Raw genomic sequence first — 15,188 nt, 5'->3', positions numbered from 1 at the left:
TGACGTCGGACCCATGCACGGCATCACAACGTGTGTGTGTGTGTGTGTGTGTGTGTGTGTGTATCCCGTCTCCGCAGTCTTTTTATAGCCGGCTGCTGCATCAGTGTTATTATGACTCACCTCATCCTCCCACAAACCACCAGCCGTATATTTGCTCTGATTTACACTCGCTGTTCTTAACAATCGCAAATGAATGAGGTTGTGTGAGTGTGTGTAGGAGGAGCGAGGTGGTGTTTTGCCCACGGGTTTTCTGTTACGAACCGAACTTCATCCAGTAGAAGAGTTTGTACTACGGTGTTTGCATTTGAAAACACACAGGCATTTAAACGATTCACAAGCAAATGAGAACAAAACATGATTCCTATGAGCCGATTCTTTTAATGAATCAATCGAAAAGATCTGAATCTTTGCACTGAATCAGCTCCCGAATTAACATCTGAGTGTGTTATCATGATATAAAGTGTTTGTTCCTGGCACTGCTCGCGCTGAAGCTCCTCCGGGTGCGTTTGGTTCGACGTCAGACTGCAGTTACTAAAGCACATGTATTTAGGCCATTCATGTCCCTCTGTGCTCTTATGATTTCAGCTCTGAGTAAACAGCAGCATTAGGATCACGCAGGAGGAATAACTGTGATCCGAACCCGGAGTTAACCCAAAACAGGATCAGCACAGCTCAGGACACGCATGCAGGGACAGGTAACGTGTGTGTGTGTGTGTGTGTGTGTGTGTTTTAGATGCAGTGAATGTCAATGATCTCCGTTTGAAGGCTAAATATTGTTGGATCATCATATTTAGTTGAACATTAACCGACTGAAGAATATATAACAATATTTCAAAGATTTTACAGTTCTTTGCTTTGGATTTATTTTAAAATCGAGTCCATGACATTTCCTGAAGGCAGTGTGTCTTTCATCTTGTTTGTGAATGTTTTAATAGCATCTCTAGTTTTAGGGTGTTTTCACACCTGAAAGTCCGCTCCAAGGTCCGACCCGAAGTTCATGTTTTGATACATTCGGTTAGTTTTGGTTTGGTTTCACATTGCGATTATGCGAGCGCACTAAAGAGCTTTACATGACACACTTGCGTCCACTCGTCATCATCTATGTGGGCGGCATCTGGACATTGATTGGTTTGTAAACGGACGTGTGTCTGACGTCAGTGAACAGTTCACATTGTTTTACTATTTTATTTTCGTTACGTTTAAAAGTGGACATCTCAAGCTTTATATACACATATTTCTCATGTTTGTGAGACGAGTAGCTGCTGAGTTTCGGTTTATTTGAGCTCCAGTTCATGCGCAAAGCATGTGATCGCTCCCGCGATTATTGTCTGCTATAGACTATTTGCTTCTTATTTATTAAATCCAGGCAATTATCTGATTAAACATTGATTCAAATTAAGATACAATTTATACAAAACGAAATTCACATTAAAGAAATGCTTTCTAAGCAAAATCATGCAAAATTTCTTTCAAAATCATTTCTGAACTTCTGACATATTGCGCATTTTTTCACTTTTCATAATCAATGTAGCCTAGATTAAATTTAAAAATAACATTATAATATTTAAACATAACCAGGAACTTCCTGAAAATGCTCTGAAAGTCCGAACCATACAGAAAATGCTTTCACACTAGAAACGAACCAAACCTTTGTTCAGTTTGATCCGGACTGAGACGACCTCTTTTCGTCTGACCAAATTTCGTCTGTTTGGTCCGGACCGTGGTCCAGGGGAGGTTTCACACCTGTAATTTTGATTTGGACCAAACTGAAAAGTCCGAAAATCCGGACCAAACAAGGCAGGTTTGAAAGCGCCCTAAAATTCACTGGCAAAAGCAGTGTTCGAGTCGGTTTGATTCATTTCCATGAATCAGTTCAGTGAACCGATTCAGAGCTATGATTCATCAGTTCATTTGCATCTTCAAAACAGGCCAGGCCATTGATCATTTACATAAAGCCTTAGCTTACATTGTATTGTATAAGAACACTTTGCCCTCCTTCAGTTCCTAGTATGTTTCTTTGTGACATTAAGTGTCGAGATGCACTGATCGATCGGCCAGAGATCGGAATTGGACACTTTTCCGCATGATTTTATGACCAATTCTGAGCCGTTTTTTGTTGCCATCGACATGTGACACACACACACCCGTGTCCTCTCACTCACTCGTCTCATTCGCTCCGGTTAAATAGTGCTTGCGCATACATTTACTAATTCCCACAGGGTTCACGCTCACACCATAAGCGTGTGTGATCTATATAAGTGACGCACATAAGCCAGGGCTCCGTGATTTCAGCGATGCAGGAATTGTAATTTGTCCAATTTTGGATGGATAAATCAAAAGTAGGTCAGTGCGCTTAAATCACAGCGTGATATGGGCTGGTGTCTGCGAATATTAAACTGCAAGAAGACTGTGAATCCTGCATGTTCTGCATGTCTCTGTGTGAATGAATGGTTTCATTTCCATCACACACACACACACACACACACACACACACTGAAGCATGCGTGAAGCTCACGGTGTTACTATATGACGACATGAAGAGATGAACTTCATCTCCAAAGCTGGAATGAAGTGACTGGTCTGAGAGTCACTTCACGAGCATTTTACAGTTTAATTTGAGAAAATCTGTCATATGCACACATAAACTTCAAGATCTTTATGGCAACCCGTCGACATAAAAGTTCAGTTTAATTTGTAGACGTCAGAAATAGACGTCAATACACACCATTTTTTCAGTTCAAGTCCACCGACGTTAAATGGGTGATGAATTGAGAAATCAACTTTCCTTTGAGCCTTTGGTATATAAAAGTTCATCGTGATATAAGAATATCCTGTAAGTTTCAGAGCTGAAAACGTCCTTGTTAGTCAAAGAAAAGCTTTTATAGACACCAGGCCCAGAAAACGAGAGATCTCACAATATGTCGACCATTGACGTCATAGGAAGCAGAAGCACCGCCTCAAGCCCCGCCCACCGACTCGTGGAGCTAAACGGGTCGAGCAATAAACATGCGGTTCCAGCTCACGTGCGTAAGACATTGCGTTTGTTCGCTTCATTTCACCGCGGATTCGTTTGTAAACAAGACACAGGTCGAGACTGGATTTGCAGACATATTGAGATGAAAACACAAAGCTGTGCTTCTATATTGGACACGACAGGAACGGTGCAACACACTTATGTGAGTAAAACATGTTTTTATGTGTGTTAGTATTGCATTGTTACAGATGGTTTGATATCTATTGATTACACACCTTAGCACGCGGTCACAGGCTGGAGAAGATGTTATTGGTTCATTCGGGATCAGACTCTGACTTTACTTTTTTAAAAGCCCAACGTCCCCGGGCTATGTGTTTTTCAGACGGGCTAACAAAACGTATCACCGGCCTGCCGACGGGCTATCTTAAATAGTGAAATGACATTTGCGCGCGCGTGTGTGTACGGGTTGCGGTTATATTCACTGATGATCGGGCCGGCCAAGTAATACAAAAATAACATTCCAATCAATCACGGGTGGATGAGATCAATCATTGTGTTTGTTTGATAAAGAAATTTTTCGAGTCCTGTGAGCGATTCCCCAGATGCTTTCAAAATAATCCCCACATGTACTGAGAATATAATAAGCTCATTAAATATGCAAATCTTATCCAATCCTAGCCTTGGGCGTTTACTTCCAAGTCTTCAGTGCGGCACGCCCATAAAAAAAAAGAGCGTTCTTCAGAGAGGCTCAAAACCAAGGCAGAAAATAGCATTTTACTTATTCATTATGATGTTTCTGCATGTAAAAACCACACAAACGTCATAAATTGACCTCAGACAACTGTATAAAAAAATTTATCTACTAACTCTCCTGTCTGGTTTGTTCGTCGGACAAAATGGCGGATTCTGCATTATGATTGGTCCGATCGCCTGTCAATCAATCTCCCGGCGAAGGGTGAATTGCGCAAATACAATTTTATATGCACATTTTTAGATCTTGATGTATTTTTTTTAATGCAATATCCCAAAATGCACATAAAATAGGTGGATGGAAATGGTCATTTTTCAGTATTTTGAATGTATGCACTGCCTAGTGTGCAGATTTGCTAAAATAGTATCTCTCAATGCAGTGCACTCAACTTCACCATCCCTTTCCTGTGGGATTCATCAACTAGAAGGCTCATTATTTGATCGGACTGCAAAGTGTTGAGATGTTTTTGTACAAGATTGAATTTAAATATGCATTTTTTTTATGAGATTATAAAAAGGACTAAACAGGCTGTAATGTTCGATGTGATAAATCTTAATTTTGCTTTATAATATAACCCTTTACAATAATGTTTTATTTGGTAACACTAGTTAATGTATTAACTTACATGAAGTAATCATGAGTAATACATTTGTTACTGTACTTGTTCATCTTTGTTAATAAAAATGCAGCTGTTCATGGTTTGTTCATGTTCATTCCCAGTGCATTAACTAATGAAACCTTATTGTAAAGTGTTACCCATTAAACTTTGCTCATTTTAAATGGCAACATTTGTATAAAACAAGGGAGAGCGAGTCTGCAATACCGGATGACATGATTAAATAACTGCACACAAAATATTGATTTTGAGTTTTAATATTTTATTAGCTCATCAAACGCAATTTCCACAAGGAAAAAACATTCCTAGCAAGCGTAAAACACTTCAGTTACTCGGATGAGCCTGCACTCTAAAAAATGCTGGGTTAAAAATAACCCAAGTTGGGTTGAAAATGGACTAACCCAGCAATTGGGTTGTTTTAAGCAAACATTTAACCCAACCGCTGGGTTAAAACAACCCGATTGCTGGGTTAGTTAGTCCATTTTCAACCCAACTTGGGTTATTTTTAACCCAGAATTTTTTAGAGTGTGTTATCAGTTTTTCCCGGTTTATCAAGGGATATCATACCGTTGGGTGACACGATTGGCCAATCAGAATCAAGTATTACACAGAGCCGCGTAATAATAACTACACTCTAAAACAATGCTGGGTTAAAAATAACCCAAGTTGGGTTGTAAATGGATTAACCCAGCTTTTTGGGCGTTTTAACCCAGCGATTGGGTTGTTTTAAGCAAACATTTAACCCAATCGCTAGGTTGAAACGACCCAATCGCTGGGTTAAAACGACCCAAATGCTTGATTAATCCATTTTCAACCCAACTTGGGTTATTTTTAACCCAGAATTTTTTAGAGTGTGTGTTATCAGTTTTTCCCGGTTGTTATCAAGGGATATCATACCGCTGGGTGACACGATTGGCCAATCAGAATCAAGTATTACACAGAGCCGCGTAATAATAACTACACTCTAAAACAATGCTGGGTTAAAAATAACCCAAGTTGGGTTGAAAATGGATTAACCCAGCATTTGGGTCGTTTTAAGCCAGCAATTGGGTCGTTTTAACCCAGCGATTGGGTCGTTTTAACTCTGCGATTGGGTTGTTTTAAGCAAACATTTAACCCAATCGCTAGGTTAAAACGACCCAATAACTGGGTTAAAACGACCCAAATGCTGGATTAATCCATTTTCAACCCAACTTGGGTTATTTTTAACCCAGCATTTTTTAGAGTGTGTGTTATCAGTTTTTCCCGGTTGTTATCAAGGGATATCATACCGCTGGGTGACACGATTGGCCAATCAGAATCAAGTATTACACAGAGCCGCGTAATAATAACTACACTCTAAAACAATGCTGGGTTAAAAATAACCCAAGTTGGGTTGAAAATGGATTAACCCAGCATTTGGGTCGTTTTAAGCCAGCGATTGGGTCGTTTTAACCCAGTGATTGGGTTGTTTTAACCCAGCGATTGGGTTGTTTTAACCCAGCGATTGGGTCGTTTTAACCCAGCGATTGGGTCGTTTTAACCCAGTGATTGGGTTGTTTTAACCCAGTGATTGGGTTGTTTTAACTCAGCGATTGGGTTGTTTTAAGCAAACATTTAACCCAATCGCTAGGTAAACGACCCAATAGCTGGGTTAAAACGACCCAAATGCTGGATTAATCCATTTTCAACCCAACTTGGGTTATTTTTAACCCAGAATTTTTTAGAGTGTGTGTTATCAGTTTTTCCCGGTTGTTATCAAGGGATATCATAACGCTGGGTGACACGATTGGCCAATCAGAATCAAGTATTACACAGAGCCGCGTAATAATAACTACACTCTAAAACAATGCTGGGTTAAAAATAACCCAAGTTGGGTTGAAAATGGACTAACCCAGCATTTGGGTTGTTTTAACCCAGCGGTTGGGTTAAATGTTTGCTTAAAACAACCCAATTGCTGGGTTAAAACAACCCAATTGCTGGGTTAGTCCATTTTCAACCCAACTTGGGTTATTTTTAACCCAGCATTTTTTAGAGTGCAACGTTAACAAATGAAACCCTATTGTAAAGTGTATTAAATAATATTAATAACATTATAAAGTGCATATACTGTAATTGTTCAGAAATTGCAAGCAAATTAAATGCATGCATAAAAAAAAACGCACAGTATTTTTGTATTGAATTACAACACAATCTCTTTGACATCCCTACATCAGCGCAATCCGTTTCAAAGGAGATCTCGGATGCTTGATAATTGGCTAAAAGCCTGAAGAACTCAATTACGCTGATCAATGTTGAAAGGATGATCTTTGTCCTGTGGGATGTTGATGCTCAGGTGGTTTGCATTGTTCCCTGTGATTGATTGGTCTCTCGCATCTGTCAGTCATGAGATCCCAGCGTGTGATTGGACGAGGGTCAGACGGCCGGCTCAGACTGATTTGAGTAGCACACAGTAAATTGTCTCTTTGTTGTGGCAGCAGCTGTTGTGTGAGTGGAGACACACACACACACACACACACACACACCACCACCACAGCGCAGTGTGTTTGGGCTTGGCATTGGGAGGGACTCTTTACAGTCATGCTTTCACCTTCACATCACTGGTTACAGCTCGCTGGGTCATTATGGTCAGTTTCTAAATTAGCAATAAGTAAATAAGTTCAAATACACACGCTATTGCCATTTCATTCTGCATTCTAGACACTAGTTGGACATCTCTGAAAGGTTAAAAAATATATTATTTGACAGATTTTAGGGTGGAAAGCATTTTTAACATGTTAAATACCATGTGTTTTCATAAAAATAGGTCAAAACATTTTGTGAGATTCAGCCTCACACTCACACAACATCTGTGAACCCATAATTCCTGCTGGCCGTGTGTGTGTCTGTGTCTGTGTGTGTGTGTCTGTCTGTCTGTCTGTCTGTCTGTCTGTCTGAATGTGTGTGTGTGTGGGCATGTTTTTGTGAAATATCAGGACACAAATGTGTATATTGACATGGGTATTACAAAAAGAGGGTGAAATATGAGGACGTTCCCCATGTCCTCACTTTTCAAAATGCTTATAAATCACAGAATGAGGTTTTTTTCACAGAAAGTAAACTGCACAGTCTCCTGTGATGGGCTAGGTTTAGGGTGTGTGTGTGTGTGTGTGTGTGTGTGTGTGTGTGTGATGGGTAGGTTTAGGGGCAGGGTCAGTGTAAGGGGATAGAAAATACGGTTTGTACGGTATAAAAACCATTACGCCTATGGAATGTCCTCACATTTCACAAAAACAAACGTGTGTGTCTGTGTGTGTGTCTGTGTGTGTGTGTCTGTCTGTGTGTGTGTGTGTCTGTCTGTGTGTGTGTGCGCGTGTGTGTGTGTGTGTGTGTGTGGACTGGTAATCCCTACATTATGGGGACAAAATGTCCCCACAAAGATGGCAATATCCAAAATCCTCATCCTTGTGGGGACATTTTTAGGTCCCCATGAGGAAAACATCTTATAAATCAGACTAAGTGATGTTTTTTGAAAATGTAAAAATGCAGAATGTGTCCTGTGATGGGTAGGTTTAGGGGCAGGGGCAGGGGCAGTGTGTGTGTGTGTGTGTGTGTGTGTGTGTGTGTGTGTGTGTGTGATGGGTAGGTTTAGGGGCAGGGGCAGTGTAGGGGGATAGAATATACGGTATAAAAACCATTACGCCTATGGAAAGTCCCATAAAACATGAAAACCCAACGTGCGTGTGTGTGTGTGTCTGTGTGTGTGTGTCTGTGTTTGTGTCTGTCTGTCTGTCTGTCTGTGCGTCTGTGTGTGTGTGCATCTCTGTCTGTCTGTCTGTGTGTGTGTGTGTGTGTGTGTGTGTGTGTGTGTGTGTGTGTGTGCGCGTCTCTCTGTCTGTCTGTCTGTCTGTCTGTCTGTCTGTCTGTCTGTGTGTGTGTGTGTGTGTGTGTGTGTGTGCGCGCGTCTCTGTGTCTGTTCGTCTGTGTGTGTGTGTGCGTCTCTGTCTCTGTGTGTGTGTCTGTGTGCGCGCGTGTGTGGTGTTTATGAATCTCAGCACACTACATATGTTTTTGTGGAGAATGTGTTCTTGTTTGTTTTAGGCCTGTTGATGGATATTTTCTTTACATAAGAGTTCACAGTGGTGCAGTGCAAGGGAACATCAGCGTGCTTGTGCCCTAAGCCTGTGTGTGTGTGTGTGTGTGTGTGTGTGTGTGGCATCCGGCTGAGGCACAAAGCAGAGCAGATTGTGCATCCTCTTGTATCAGTGGGATTATTTGCTTGTGTCAGATGTGGGGGATCTGGGTGTGTCTCTGTCGACCATCGACAGGAACCTGATCCTCCAGCCCCACCAGCTGTCCGTCCCCAACGTGTGTGTGTGTGTGTGTGTGTGTGTGTGTGTGTGTGTGTGTGTGTGTGTGTGTGTGTGTGTGTGTGTGTGTGTGTGTGTGTGTGTGTGTGTGTGTGTGTGTGTGTGTGTGTGTGTGTGTGTGTGTGTGTGTGTGTGTGTGTGTGTGTGTGTGTGTGTGTGTGTGTGTGTGTGTGTGTCCCACTCATTTCTTTTCATCCTGCTGAGGTACATTACCTCTTTCAGCAGTAGTGATGGGGATTGTTACAGTATGTTATTGTTATTATTATCATCATTATTATTATTATTATTTAATATTAAATTATATTTTTTATAATTAATAAAATTATACAATACTAATAAAAAAATTGTAACATGGAATGTATTATTATTATTATTATTATTATTTTATTTTAATGTAATATTATTACATTATGTTCTTATACTTAATAATAAAATTATACAATACTAAACAATATTTCTGGTAACGTGTAATGTAACTGATTATTATTATATACTCTCTATTTAATAGTAGTAATAATAATTATTATTATTCTATTTTATGTGATGTATAATATTTTTGGTAAGATGGAATTTAACATTAATAGTTGTAATGGTAGTATGTTTTTTATTTAATATGATTAAATATGGAATTTAACATTATTATTATTACTTGTATTATTATTTTTTTTTTCAATATTATTAAATTATATTCTTATAGTTAATCAAATTATACAGTATTAAACAAAAATAGTATTAATATTTCTGGTAACTGTAGTATTATTATTATTATATACTGGCTACTTAATATTATTAAAACTATGCAATACTAAACTAATTATTAAACATCATTACCATATTTGCCTATGTCTATATAAAATCTAAATTAATAATTAATTTTGACTATTAATGTCTTAATGCATGTAATCTTTTTAGCAAAATGCAGTAACCTTTGAGTTCAAATGTAATTGAATGTTAATTTAAACAGAACTGTATTCTGATTACTAGAGTTATTCAGAATGTGTGTCAATCTGAATAAGATGTATTTGATGTATTTCCTATTGAAACCGGAAGATGAAGTGGGACATATTTCTTTTTTTTTCTTTTTATCAAATAATTGTATGCTTCAGTGACTGTGTGTTCTCATGTTATAGAGCCTGTGATTGGACATTTGAGTGTGTGATGAGTCTGTATTTCTGTTTCCCGTGTGGAGCAACACACACTCCGCTGAGCCCAGTCTACAGATTAGTGGATTAAAGGTCTTGTTAAATCTCTCTGGTCCTCTGTCTTCCTGCATGGCTCTCTCTTTGTCTGTCTTTTTCATTTGCGCTCTGTTTTTCTCTTGTCAGAAATCTGTTGCTTGTCTAACACGTGTAAGTCCAGAATCACACTATTATTGTTATGAATATCAGGCTCATTAGTAACAGTAGGTGGGGGTTAGTTATCTAACTGGACCAGAACTATTCATATCAGCACTGCCACCCAAACCCATGAATAATTCACTTCAGATTGATGTAGACCAGACCGGACTGGACTGGACTGGACTGAACTGAACTGGACTGAACTGGACTGAACTGGACTGGACTGAACTGGACTGGACTGGACTGAACTGGACTGAACTGGACTGGACTGAACTGGACTGAACTGAACTGGACTGAACTGGACTGAACTGGACTGAACTGGACTGAACTGGACTGGACTGGACTGAACTGAACTGGACTGAACTGGACTGGACTGGACTGAACTGGACTGAACTGGACTGGACTGGACTGGACTGAACTGGACTGAACTGGACTGAACTGGACTGAACTGGACTGGACTGGACTGGACTGAACTGTAGATACAGAAGCAGAACTGCGTGTGTCTCCATGTGTCTTAGCATTTTGGCAGGACTGGAGTTTCTTTCCCCTCCAGACTGTAACTTTGAGCCGGAGTGGAATTACACACACACACACACACTCACACACACACACACACACACTCACAGGTTTGAGGGTTACCTGAGCAAACGCTCTCTGGTTTCCTGCTGCACTCTCGGCACATGTCTTGCATTATTAATGCACTGCAGCTCTATCACACACACTCACCGGATCATCTTACCCCTCATAAATACCCCAAATACCCCACAATATATAGTCGGAATGCACGATATATATCGACATCATGTGTAATATCAGCCATTTTATTTGTTTGTTAGTTTGTAGCTTTAAGGTTTTATTTAATTTTGTATTAATAATTTTTAATGATTTATTTGTTTGTATTTTATTTTTTTGGATTAGTATTAATTATCTTTTTTGTTTGTTTGTTTTTAGTTTTGGTATTATTTGTTTATTGCATTATTATTATATTTATTTACTTGTTTGTTTTTGTTTATTTATTATTATTAATTATCTTTTTGTTTTTATTTATTTGTTTTTTAATTTTGTTATGTATTGACTGCATTATTTATATTTAATTTGTTTTCATTTATTTATTTACTTGTTTGTCATTTATTGTATTATTAATTATCATTTTGTTTTTATTTGTTTGTTTGTTTGTTTTTCGTTTAATTTGTTTATTTATTGCATTATTATTGTATTTAGTTGTTTTTGTGTCTTGTTTGTTTTGTTGTTATTTATTTATTGTATTATTAATTATCATTTTGTTTTTATTTGTTTGTTTGTTTTTCATTCAATTTTTTATTTATTGTATTATTATATTTAGTTGTTTTTGTTTTCATTTATTTACTTGTTTGTTTGTTTTTGTTATTTATTTATTGTATTATTAATGATCTTTTTTGTTTTATTTGTTTGTTTTAATGTTGTTATGCTTTATTATTTGATTTTTTTATTATTTATTTATGTATTGTGTTTATTTATCTGTTTTGTTTACATATTTATTGAATTGTTTATTATTGCTTATTTTTATTTAGTCGTTTATTATTTATTTATGTATTTTATTTTTATAAAGATTTTATTATATTGTATTTTTTTATCCATTTGTTGTTGCTGTTGTTTTTTTGTTTTTTATTGTTATCGGCCAGTATTGGATATTTAATTGTTTAAAAGTTTTCCATCACTTTTGCCATCATCTAGCACTAAAGAATTGTAATATATTATTTTCTATAGCAGATTTCAATAGGAATATTTATTAATCTTCCATCTGTAAACTAAAATGACATGATGCTTAAATTCACTTAAAACTTTTTTATTTTTGTTTTAATTATTCTTCCTGCAAAGTATTATGGGTTTTAATTGTCAGCCATTGGTCAGTCCTCACTGAGAGAACAAAAAATATATATATTTAGTCTAAATGGTGTAATTGTAAAGATGTGAGGTGCTGTAGGGATGGGCTGTGCTGATTGGCTGACGGAGCAGATGTGTTCAGGGTTGTGTGTGAGATGATTTAAGGTGAAAGTGTTTCTCCTGTTTCTCATTAATCTGCTTTATCCGAGCCAGAGCTCTCGTTCTAATCAGAACTGGCTCCTGATCCGATTGCCGTCTCTCTCTCCTCTTACCTCTCCTCCTCTTCTGTTCTGTTCATCTTCTGTTCTTTTGGTTTAGGTTTTTGGAGAGACTCTGGCTCTCTGTACGCTTCATCCATGGGTTTGCAGGGAAATGATTGGCTAAACAGAGCTGATCTTTTCCCAGGTCATGTGTCTGTGTTTTGTTTGAGTTTTGGTAACTAAGAGTAACGGGTCGGTTTGTTTGGCTGTGATGATCAATAGTGGTTGAGAATACAGCAGCTGTCAGAGTGGATCAGTGTGTGTGTGTGTGTGTGTGTGTGTGTGTGTGTTACCCATAATCCTCAGTAAAACCCTCTTGTTTGATCTCAACCGTTTGTATGTTTTGACCATGAGTTGCAATATAGGACGTTTTATCTTGGTTTCTATGTCTTCAGTCACACTACATTAAACGCTGTTATTGTGTCACGCTGAGGACAGACAGACTTTCTTTTGGCTAGAAACTTGGTTTGGACTTTGTGTGTGTGTGTGTGTGTGTGTGTGTGTGTGTGTGTGTGTGTGTGTGTGTGTGTGTGTGTGTGTGTGTGTGTGTGTGTGTGTGTGTGTGTGTGTGTGTGTGTGTGTGTGTGTGTGTGTGTGTGTGTGTGTGTGTGTGTGTGTGTGTGTGTGTGTGTGTGTGTGTGTGTGTATAGAACACTGATCATCTCTTCATCACCTGTTAGTGGGTGGGATATATTAGGCAGCAAGTGAACATTTTGTCCTCAAAGTTGATGTGTTAGAAGCAGGAAAACAAGCATTGTTGAGCCCATGTCCAGCCTTTCACAGAAAAGGTTTTCCCTGCTGGCTGTGGCTCTTTCAGCAGATAATGCGCCGCCACAAAGCACAAATGCTTCAGGAATGGTTTGAGAAGCTTCTCTCAACATTGACTTGGCCTCCAAATTCCCCAGATCTCAATCCAATCGAGCATCTGTGGGATGAGCTGAACAAACAAGTCCGACCCCACCTCGCAACTTACAGGACTTAAAGGATCTGCTGCTAACATCTTGCTGCCACACAGCACACCTTCAGGGGTCTAGAGGAGTCCATGACGGGTCAGGGCTGATTTTGCAGCGAAAGGGTGACTGACACAATATTAGGTCATAATGTTTAGCCTGATGTGTGTGTATTGTTTTCATCTTTTCACTCACTGTTATTCTAGAAAATGTAGAAATGGAAACTTTAGACTGTTGGTCTGTATACATTTGGTTATTTACACACATCATAAAGGTTGCTGAGCTCCGTTTCAGACACTAATGCATCCAAAATTATTCCTGTTTTGAGTTGGTTTTGCGTAAAACAACAGCAGCAGATTATAGGATATTTGTCCTGTGTGTGTGTGTGTGTGTGTGTGTGTGTGTGAGTGAGAGAGAGTGATGGTGTGTGTGTGTGTGTGTGTGAGTGATGGTGTGCTGGCGAGCGATGTGTGCCAGATGTTTCTCTCTCAGAGCTTCTTATACTCATTCTGCTTTAATCTCAGAGCAGAACTAACACAGTCGATCAACAGAGGCCGGATCACAACGACGCGTTCCCGGAATATATCTCTCTCTCTCTCTCCTCTCTCTCTCTCTCTCTCTCTCTCTCTCTCTCTCTCTCTCTCTCTCTCTCTCTCTCTCTCTCTCTCTCTCTCTCTCTCTCTCTCTCTCTCTCTCTCTCTCTCTCTCTCTCTCTCTCTCTCTCTCTCTCTCTCTCTCTCTCTCTCTCTCTCTCTCTCTCTCTCTCTCTCTCTCTCTCTCTCTCTAAAGAGATAATCATCGTTAATGCAAATGCCTCAATCCCTCTCCCGCTGTGTGCGCAACGAGATTGGAAATTAAAATGATCAAGTGTTTCAGTCTTTATTTAGCAGTCAGAGCTGTAGTTGCTTTTAAAACGTGTGTTTATATTTCACAAATTCATCACACACAGGAATACTAATTAGGCTGTGGGTGTTTTACCCGTCTCTTCTTTTTGATAGGGTTAGTGCCTGTGTGTGTGTGTGTGTCTCTCCCTGTCTGTGTGTGTGTGTGTGTGTGTGTGTGTGTGTGTGTGTGTGTGTGTGTGTGTGTGTGTGTGTGTGTGTGTGTGTGTGTGTGTGTGTGTGTGTGTGTGTGTGTGTGTGTGTGTGTGTGTGTGTGTGTGTGTGTGTGTGTGTGTGTGTGTGTGTGTGTGTGTGTGTGTGTGTGTGTGTGTGTGTGTGTGTGTGTGTGTGTGTCTCTGTCTGTCTGTCTGTCTGTCTGTCTGTCTGTCTGTCTGTCTGTCTGTCTGTCTGTCTGTGTGTGTGTGTGTGTGTGTGTGTGTCTGTCTGTCTGTCTGTCTGTCTGTCTGTCTGTCTGTCTGTCTGTCTGTCTGTCTGTCTGTCTGTCTGTCTGTCTGTCTGTCTGTCTGTCTGTCTGTCTGTCTGTCTGTCTGTCTGTCTGTCTGTCTGTCTGTCTGTCTGTCTGTCTGTCTGTGTGTGTGTGTCTGTGTGTCTGTGTGTCTGTCTGTCTGTCTGTCTGTCTGTCTGTCTCGGTGTGTGTGTAAACATGAAATTAATCCTTTTATTTCTGGTAACATGATTAAATATGCAATATTTTTGCTAACCTATGGAGTTTAACATTATTTTTGATATTACATTTTGTTAAAAAAAAAAAAATATTTCTGGTAAAATAAATTCCTGGTAACAGTTTATTATTATTGTATACTCTATTCACTATTATTAAATAATATTTTGTACTTAAAGTTATACAATACTAAACACATTATTATACTATTTTTATTATTATTCATAACATATTTAAAACTTTTACATGATGTCGATATAAAATAAAAATAAATAATTTAAACTATTTAATGCATGTTTCTGGTCAATATCACATGCATGCTTCACAGAAGGTTATCCCAGAATGCATTGTGACAAATTCCATTTAAAAAAAAAAACATTTATTTATAGAAAACATGATATGAAAATAATGTTATTTCCATCAGAGGTCTATCAATTTTAATTGAACTGTATATGAATTGAAAATGGTTTTAAAATTGATCTTGCATAAAATATATATATATATAAAATAATTTTCTTTCATTAATAATTTTACTCAGCAAGGATG

General features: G+C 38.6%; 1 protein-coding gene across 1 annotated transcript in view; it reads left to right on the top strand.

Moving 5' to 3' along the window:
* The first annotated feature begins 583 nt into the window (after positions 1 to 583).
* map3k13 (mitogen-activated protein kinase kinase kinase 13) overlaps positions 584 to 15,188 on the top strand; it is a 48,581-nt gene continuing 33,976 nt past the window's right edge. Inside the window, 1 exon segment of the mRNA XM_079822415.1 lies at positions 584 to 695. The gene's annotated coding sequence lies outside the window, so the exon portion shown is untranslated.

This window comes from Gobio gobio, assembly GCF_949357685.1.
Source record: "Gobio gobio genome assembly, chromosome: 7".
Classification (NCBI taxonomy): domain Eukaryota; kingdom Metazoa; phylum Chordata; class Actinopteri; order Cypriniformes; family Gobionidae; genus Gobio; species Gobio gobio.
The sequence above is the reverse complement of the archived record's forward strand: the minus strand, read 5'-3'. Positions and strand labels throughout refer to the sequence as shown.